General features: G+C 36.0%; 1 pseudogene; it reads left to right on the top strand.

The window, feature by feature from the left end:
• The first annotated feature begins 346 nt into the window (after positions 1-346).
• On the top strand, positions 347-2,127 carry LOC113742421 (cytochrome P450 90D2-like; annotated as a pseudogene).
• Positions 2,128-9,281: the final 7,154 nt, after the last annotated feature.

The raw sequence follows: 9,281 nt of genomic DNA, 5'->3' as shown, positions 1-9,281 counted from the left end.
TTTGGATTTTGGACCAAAGTTGCGGTCAATAATTTGGTCGGGCCACTATCCCCAAAGAAAATCGGCCGAAAACACTGGTCCAGCCGACATGAAGCGCACGAACCCTCGAGGCAACATGTGCTGACTCGTCAAATTATCCCTCAAGCACATACATACAGTATATCACGTTCCTTTCTTTTCTCTTTTCTTTTTTTTTTTCCTGCCGCACCCATCTACATCCATTAAAAGAGGGGTTACCCAACTTAATCTCTTTCTCACTCGAACGTCGGCCCATATGCCCGACTGTTTTCCTCTGCAAAGGTATTGCTACATCACCATGATTAGGGGAAAACACTAGTGATTTACCATTGATTTCCTGCTTAAGTAGCTAGCGGAAAAAAAAGTTCCAAAATGGACAATTGTACGGGCAATTTGTTGGCCACAGCAATCCTCCTGTCCGCCATTATTTTCTACAGGAAACTCATATGTTGCAAACTCCTGTCAAGCTACACCACTCCTCGACTCCCTTTAGGCACTCTTGGATGGCCTTTTCTCGGAGAAACCCTCGACTTCATCTCTTGCGCTTACTCTGACCGCCCTGAGACCTTCATGGACAAGCGTCGTCTCATGTAAGCCGTTTTATATCTATAAATCTTCAATAAAGCTAGCTACCTAGCTAATGATGATATTCTTGTAGTATGACGACGTTTGATAGTGTACTTGTTGCTGGTTAAATGAAGTTTTGGGGTGTTTATCTTTCATTTGTAGATATGGGAAGGTGTTCAAGTCGCATATATTTGGAAATCCTACGATTGTTTCCACTTATCCAAGATCTCTGACTGAGCTGATGGGGAAACATATGACTTCAAAACTGGAAACCCGTTAGAACCAATCAATATGAATTAATGCACTCATTATGTACCACCAGCCGCAATTATATACGCGTGGTTTTGACCATATATATATGTGTATATGCATGCATGCATAATGCAGGTGATCACAGAAACACTGCGAATGGGAAACATAATCATAGGAGTAATGAGGAAAGTCACCAAGGACGTTGAGATTAAAGGACATTTCATACCAAAAGAATAGTGTGTATTTACGTATTTTAGATCCATACATCTGGATGAAGATGCATATGATTCTCCCTGTCTGTTCAACCCCTGGCGGTGGCAAGTAAGAAATTAAACACACACACACACACACACACACATATATATATATATGACCAATTCCCTGCTGTAGACTTCCCTTTGATTTTCCTTCAAAAAGAAAAAAAACAAATAGACTTCCCTTTGATTTCTCAAATAGTAGCGTAATATTTTGGGCCTCAACTGCAGCTGCCTACAACAAGTTTTTCACAAAATATCATCAGATATTGTGAGCATTTTCTGATTTTTATGCTTATTGGTATGGAAAAAGTAAACTAGTAGCCGCACATTGCAGGAGCGGGACACGAGCGGCAGCAGCTTCACTCCCTTTGGGGGTGGACAAAGGCTGTGCCCGGGCCTTGACCTGGCCAGGCTTGAAGCTTCTATCTTCCTTCACCATTTTGTTACCCAATTTAGGTATGTCCAAGGCTTTTTTTTTTTTATTATTTTGAATAAATCTTTTATACTCTGAGTACACAGATTTTTTTTTTTTTGCACGAATAGGAGTGAATTTCAAATTTGAATAAAGATTATATATCTTCCATCTGAATCTACCTACCACTATAAAAAAGATTTTCACACAGAGGAGTGTATAAAATATTACTTAATATTTTTTGCTTTTTCCAGCATTGTATTTTTCTCTTTCTTCTACTTATTCGTATTTATTTTTGTTCTTGGATTTCTTATTCTTCTTTAGAGTTACCTGTCTTTCATATCGATGCAAGTTAAACTTAAGAAATATGCGAGTCTTTGGATCCAAATGTAGAAGTAGTACCTTTTCATACTACCAGCACTCTATTGTATAGTAGTATCAAATTGATTTAAAGAAGGATCCACTAACTGACAGGTGGGCGGCGGAGGAAGATTGCATTATCAATTTCCCTACGGTGAGAATGAAGAGGAGGATGCTGGTGTGGGTCAAAAGGAGGAGAGACAACTCTTGTTCAAAACCAAAACACTAGGAGGAGCGGGTAAAAAATGAACCGAACCGAACCGCTGCTTTTCTGCGTACATCCACAACAAATTGTCAAATTCCAACAGATTTTCGGCTGTTTGCATGCTCGGAAGTTGGCAGTGTAGACGCCCCCAGTAGCGCTGGCAGTCTCAGTCAGTATCCTCCAAGCAGTAGTGTTAATTTGTGGGTTGAGGATCACAGTAGCAGTGTAATAGCTTTATAAGATTAGAGCGGCAGACCAAAAAAAGAAAATGACAATAATATGGCTATATAGTGACTGCACTGCACACGTGTGGGGGCAGCTGAAGCTCACGTCTTTTGTCGTTTTCTTAAGGTACGTAGAAAGCTTGTTTTAATGATAGATTTTATGTTATGATTACTTCTATTGAGGAGAGATAGAAAAAGATGAAGAAAAATTCGATGAATCACCACTGATTCAAATCACGAGTATCTAATCACTCGCTAGCGAAATATTTTTAGAAAAATCTGATTATTAGAATGTAGGTCAAGAAATTAGATTTTTTGATCTACATCCAAGTAGAGATCTAAAAAGGTCAAGGAGAATATGATAAATCATCACCGATTCAAACGAATATCGAAACATTCACTAATAAAATATTTTTAAAAAAAGTTTGAATATTAGATTGAAGGTCAAAGGATCTGTTCTCTTGATCTACGTGAAAATAGAGTTTTAAACCTCCCCTAGTCACTTATTATCATTGGTTTTACTACTTTAAACTCTCGGTTTCTTGATGACGTATACCACCAAGCTTGGATTCGTGACCATTAGGAACCTTTTTTTCCAAAGGAAACTAGAAAAATATCCAAAAAAATATATGTATATCATGGAACGGAGTGCAATTGCTACTTTCTCAGAGTGCCAATACTCTTACCCTACCCTCACTCCCTCCTCCCTCTTTTTCCCCACCCCACCCCCTTTCCTTCTTCTCCTTCCTCCTTATCCACCCCCGCCCGTTCAATTCCCCTTTCCCACCCCCTTGTTACCTCCTCTCCTTTTTCATCTGGCCGCCTGCCAGGACCAACAAGTTCAAAACTTGGGCAGTGAAAAATATCAACAATATCTCGTTGACTAGTTTTAGAAGAAGTGTATAATTTTATCAGCCGTTCACTTGAATTAGCTAGCAAAGCTTTAGCTGGATTATTATTAGCACATTAAGTAATAGCCAAGACAGTAGAATACACACGAGATCTGCACCTAAAAAAAAACTAAATTTACCATCACACAACATTTACGGAAACATTTCAGAAAACCCATGAAATTTGGCGAGTTTCTATTAAGCGAAAGAATTCAAGTGGCCCAACTACCAATTCACAAAGTTGAAACGCAAGCCCATCCTGGTCATAAACTAAACTCTTGCTCTTCTTAATACACACCCTTTTGAACTGCTAGCTAGCTAGCCCAAGGGGCGTGACAAAGAAGATTTAAGCGGGCCATTTTGTAAAAAACCCCCGTTTTATTTCCTGCTAAGAGGCCTTAGCTTCCCCACTTCTACCAAGCCTCCCCAAAGAAATTTTTTTTTTAAAAAAAAAAACACGCTGCGGGTAGGAAATAAGAATTCTATAATAGTAAGAATTCTTATAGGAAATAAAACTTTACAAATTTTATGCAAGGTACGTTTATTTCTTTGGTTGATGACACTCCATTTTCTTTATGGACTTTTTTAGAAATTTTCAATCAGATGAAGTGTCATTTCTCTTTGTACATCAATTATGCATGGGGACTGTGAGTCTTGTAAAAACTTTCTTGGCTAACTTTCTTTAATTTCTATGTCTAGATATACGAGCAGATTATCTTAAAATAAAAAGGATTCTTATAGGAAATAAAACCCTACAATTTTTATGCAAGGTACGTTTATTTCTTTGGTTGATGACTCTCCATTTTCTTTAGGGACTTTTGCAGAAATTTTCAATCAGATGAAGTGCCATTTCTTTTTGTACATCAATTATGCATGGGGACTGTGAGTCTTGTAAAAACTTTCTTCAATTTTCATGTCTAGATATACAGGTAGATTATCTTAAAATAAAAAGGATGTATGATGAAGTTGTAAAAAAATTTTAAAAAAAAGGACACCATAAAAAATATATATTATCATTTATTCCTATATATCTAATAGAGAAGATTTATGTCTCTTTTATTTATATCAAATTACTTTTTAGTTCCTTGTTTGGGTAGGAAATAAGAATCATATAATATTAAGAATTCTTATAGGAAATAAGAATTGATATACATCCAAACAAAAAAGTAGCAAGCCACGTAGGAAACTTCTTGCCGTCTCATTAAGCTACGTAGGAGAGAGAAAATACGGAGGAATAAATATTAGGATACGACTTTATTATATATATATATATGATACATGTGTTGGCTTCTCAAAAAGCTTTTATTTAACCCACCAAAAAAAATTGTTCTCTGCAAATCTAGGTTTAGGCGACAAGAAAACACTAACCTCCTAAGGTTGTTTTTCTTGCCAGAATTGCCTCCCCACCGCGGACAAAGGTGCTTTAGGTAAAATTTTGAATTGGGACATAATTGCTAGCATTTATTTCCTCATCCATGTGCCTGGACATTCTTCGATTTTTTATTTATCCTTGTTACTTCTTTTTTTTTTTTTGAATTTCAGGGTTATTAGTATCTATTAACACAATGGTGGGGGCAACTCCTAATGCATCAACTGGGTTAGAGATCAGCAGTCCATACGAGGTTGTTATATGCCTTTATTTATATATAATATAATTCTTCTTATTTGATTTAAAAATATTTATGAAACCTTTGTCCAGCCTCAATTTAATAGATAGTTTTGATCACCATGCTTTCATCCATACAAAGTCTCAACGTTACGATGGATTCGTTATTTTTTTTGCCTCTTTGGTTCAATGTGTTAAACGTTAGAGAGATTATATGCTTATATAACGTCAAAGAATTAGCTTGAAATATTATCAATCAGTCAAAGATTTAAGACAAGACAAGTGGGATCAATCTTACTTCTGTCAAATAAGGAGCTTGCAATTGGAAGGTTTAGATTTCGTCCGCTTATTTGTATTGCGATTGGAAGATTCCGTACCCTTATTTTTTGTATAATGTAATTTCGTTTTGTTGGGGTGAAGGGGTTTTTTGGAAGTTTGGGTGGACTGGCGGGTGTTTATGTCTTTCTGTCATTGATTTTTTTTTTAGATTTCTATTCGAACTGCAGTCAGCAAAATCTTAATCATCATTATTGTCCACAAGTTATTTTTACTTAAACAATTTTACTATGGGATTGCACAGCTTATTGTCAGAAAACATCCGAAACTCCACCACCTAGTTGCAATTAGAGCTATTAGACGAATGAATAGCTTGTGAGCTCAACTCAGCTCACATCATTTAAGTTTGAATTTGGCTCATTCATTTAATTAATTAAGCCAAATTCGCTACACTCAAGTGTCAAATTAGGACTGTTTTCTAAATAAGCCAAACTTAGCTAGGCGCAAAAAATTCGTTTAAACTCATCTAGGATCATTTGCACATTTATTTGTTTAAACTTGTCTTGATTGTTTAGGATTTTTTTGTTTAAATATTGGAAATATATTTGGTGAAAATTTTCATTTAATAGGCAAATTAAATTGTTGAATAGTAAAGTTGTATAAGATATTTAAGCACGTATACGTTTTTTAGAGGTCGAGTTCATCTCGTTTATGTGATAGGAGCCAAGCTTGGCGAAGAATTTTAACTCGGGATAATTTTAATGAGTTGAGTTTGAACACAATTCACAACAAGTCGAATATGATAGCAAAAAGTTTGGCCCAATTCGACTCATTTACGGCTCTAATTAAGTTCTTCATTGATTTCGGGTCGGAAAACATGTGTATAGATGATCAAATATATATATATATATATATATATATAAACAGGTTAACGGCGTTTCAGTACGCGCGCTGCCCTGCCAATGAACACCTCATAACTGTGAAGTTTGGAGGATACTCTCACCGTTTATCTGAGTTTGAGTTTGCTGTTCACCTTTTGACATATGCGGTTGCGCTTGAGGAATTCATTGTTGACACTCGTATATCTGCTGAAGATTCAAATAAAAGGCATCCAAAGCATGTACCAGACATAACAGACGATACTCGCCATCGGTTGCGCCGGCAGTTTGAAAGAGTAACGCCTCAAGGAGTCAAACTGGTCATCCTTTAATTCTTTGAGCATCCAAACTCTTCTTCTTGATGGATCTTTTTAATTAGCTTCTTTTACAGCTTTTGGCAACTTAAAGTTCATTTTTCAAGTTTTTCATCGATGGATGGCGTGCATAGTTATAGTTGGAGTATTCCTCAACTTCTTAATTCGTAGTTGTGCATTTAAGGATATTTTAAACAATTTCTTTATGAAGAAGAATGAACCCAACGCGCACACGCGTGAGATTAGTAAGTAATACATGAAATTAATCTTCAGATACTTTGCTTTTGAATTCTCTAGAGAACGGCTGCTATTCTCACTTGAAAAAAAAGTGATATGATCAAACACGAGGTTTTAGAATGAGTTCGAAGGCCTTTGGCAGGTGCTTTTGTGCGATTACTACTAATTAGGATAAATAGTTTTGACTTAATATTCTGTTCTTGAAAAGAAGTTTAGATTTCCATTCATCGTCTTCGAAAATTGATACGCAAGCCTAAATTAGTCGACCTTGGTTGGTAAGAGATTCTCATCTCAGAGCATCAGCCGCCAACGTCATCAATGCATAACGAATATTTCATAGCACCAAGCTGTTAGCACCATCAACCTATAACGAAATTAACTTGCTTCCCGAATTGAAGAGGAGGTAGATGGCTATGAAATTTAATAGCTATCGCATAATAATAATAATAATAAGGTATATTTTCAATTCTAATTCTCCTTTAAAGCAACTACACGATTTTTTTTCTAGAACAAATTGCGCCAAATATCACTAAACTATACACTAGTACTTGTTCAGGTCATTAAACTATTTTGTTAGCTAAAAATATCACCGAACTAACCAAAGTACATGTTTTGTAGTACTTCGTGTAATTTCACCGTGAAGACAAAGGGAATAGCTGTCACGTGAGTTGCAAGCTTAATTTTTAAGGGGCAAAATCCTGAGTTCAACTTTTTGATTGAAGTTTGTCTTCACAAATAGGCCCCGCCTTTTAGGCCAACATCATTCATGGTTCTCTGATACCATTAGCCATAAGGAAACAACTAGTGTTCATAAAGCAAGGGGATTCAATAGCAATAGCAGCTCCTTCTCCCAACTCTATTGTTCTCACCTTTTAAGGGGTTATTGTCTTGACAGGAATCAACACAAAATTTACCTATTGCGGGAAGCTTTAATAATCAAACATGCCAAATAAATGTTTACCAAAAATATATATGTGTATATTAGAAGCAAAAAGTCTTTGAAGTGTGTAAATTTTTGGATATTTTTAAATGTATATTTTAAATATTTTGAGAAGTTTTTTTGAAATTACTGTAGTTAAAGTTGTTAAAAAAACTTGTAACAGACAAATTTGGTCAAAAACTTGTTTGCCAAACAAGGCCTTAATTAGTTCGAAATTTTAAAAAGACCCTAATAAAAGATTTGCTTAAATGGTTTAAACATGTATTTAACATTTTAAAATGTGAAGTTACATGACTAATATTGATTGCTGAGCAATCAAAAGTAGTTGATGCTGAGCAATCAAAGATTATATTTGAATGTAAATACGTAATGTGTGGCAAAAGTACAGCTCAGTTTGTTTGGATAGAACTTTATTTGAATGATTTTTTTGAGATAATTACTGTAATACTTTTTGTGATGTGATGTATGTGAGATAAAAATAAGATTGTGAAGATAAAAAGGTGATTAGAATTTGTGAAACAAATTATTTTAGCTCAAATACACTCAATCCAAACACACTCAGTGACATTGCTTTTAACATTTTCTTACGAGAAACATAGAAAGATCTATGGCTCTGTTTGGATTAACTATTTTGAGGGTGTTTTTCAAAAATTTTACTGTAATTGTGTATATGAAAAATTTCTACTGTAGATATTTTTTGGATTGTTTTTAAAGATATTTTTAAAATATATTTTTGAATATTTTTATAATTTATAATTTTTTTGGGATATTTTTTTAAAATTTTACACGACCCACCACCATCTCCTTCCCTCTATTTCCTCTCCCTCATCCTCCTCCTCCTGTTCCCTCTTTCCTCTCCCTTCTCCTCCCTCCCCTCCTTGCCCCCAACCCCAAACCCCTCTCCTGCTCGCGGGTGATGGTTATGACTTTAGCCACCACTCTAACCACGACCGTCTTGGTCACGACTTCTGGTCGCGATCAGATTTGATCGTGACTAGGAATGTTGCGGTAAGTGGAGGAGAAGGAAATAGGGGGACGAGAAAAGGGAAAGAAGAAAGGAGGAAGGAGAAGAAGAGAGAGGAGAAGGAAAAAAGGAGAAGAAGGAGGAGAGAGAGAGAGAGAGAGGGTCGTGGGTATGGGGATGGTGGCAATAAGGTGGTGGAGAGTGATGGGTAGTGGCGTAATTTTTTTTATATAAATATTTGGAGTTATTTTTGATATATTGTATGGATATGGTGTTTTTGGAGTTGTTTTTGTTTGTGTATATTAAAAACTTGTTTTTCAAAAAATGAGGAATCCAAGCATTTTAGACTAACAACATATTTTTTTAATTATTTTTTTATTTTACATACATCATATTAAAAATATATTACAATTTTGTGAACGCATCCATTAGAAAGTAAGAGAAGAGAACAATAAAATACACCAACAAGAGACAGAGAAGGGGGGATTTTTTTTTTTCCCCGCCCATGACATTGTGATACTTCGGACGCTTACAATTAGTGCTTGAGATGATCATGCCCCGATTTTTCAAGTTGAGATCGCGAGCACCGAGCCTGGAATTTTCTGTGCACGGATGAGTGTTTTTTGTTAGGCATTCATTTTGGTGTTTGTCTGGTAGGAGTACAATTCGTTCACAGACGATTCAATAGCAACCCCTTCTTTTCTTGCAGCAAGAGGCGAGAACAAGCTCCTCTAGAGATGAATGTGCAGCTGATTCAATAGGAGCTTCTACGATCACAGTAAGAGCCTCTATACCAACAGCGGCAACTCTCACAGCAGATAGGCTTACAACGGTTACTGAAACAGTTAGCCAAAGAAGAAGACCGGTAACGAAAGCAACGG

The sequence above is a fragment of the Coffea arabica genome, chromosome 4e, assembly GCF_036785885.1.
Source record: "Coffea arabica cultivar ET-39 chromosome 4e, Coffea Arabica ET-39 HiFi, whole genome shotgun sequence".
In the NCBI taxonomy this organism is placed as follows: Eukaryota; Viridiplantae; Streptophyta; class Magnoliopsida; order Gentianales; family Rubiaceae; genus Coffea; species Coffea arabica.
This window is presented reverse-complemented; position numbering and strand designations above follow the sequence as displayed.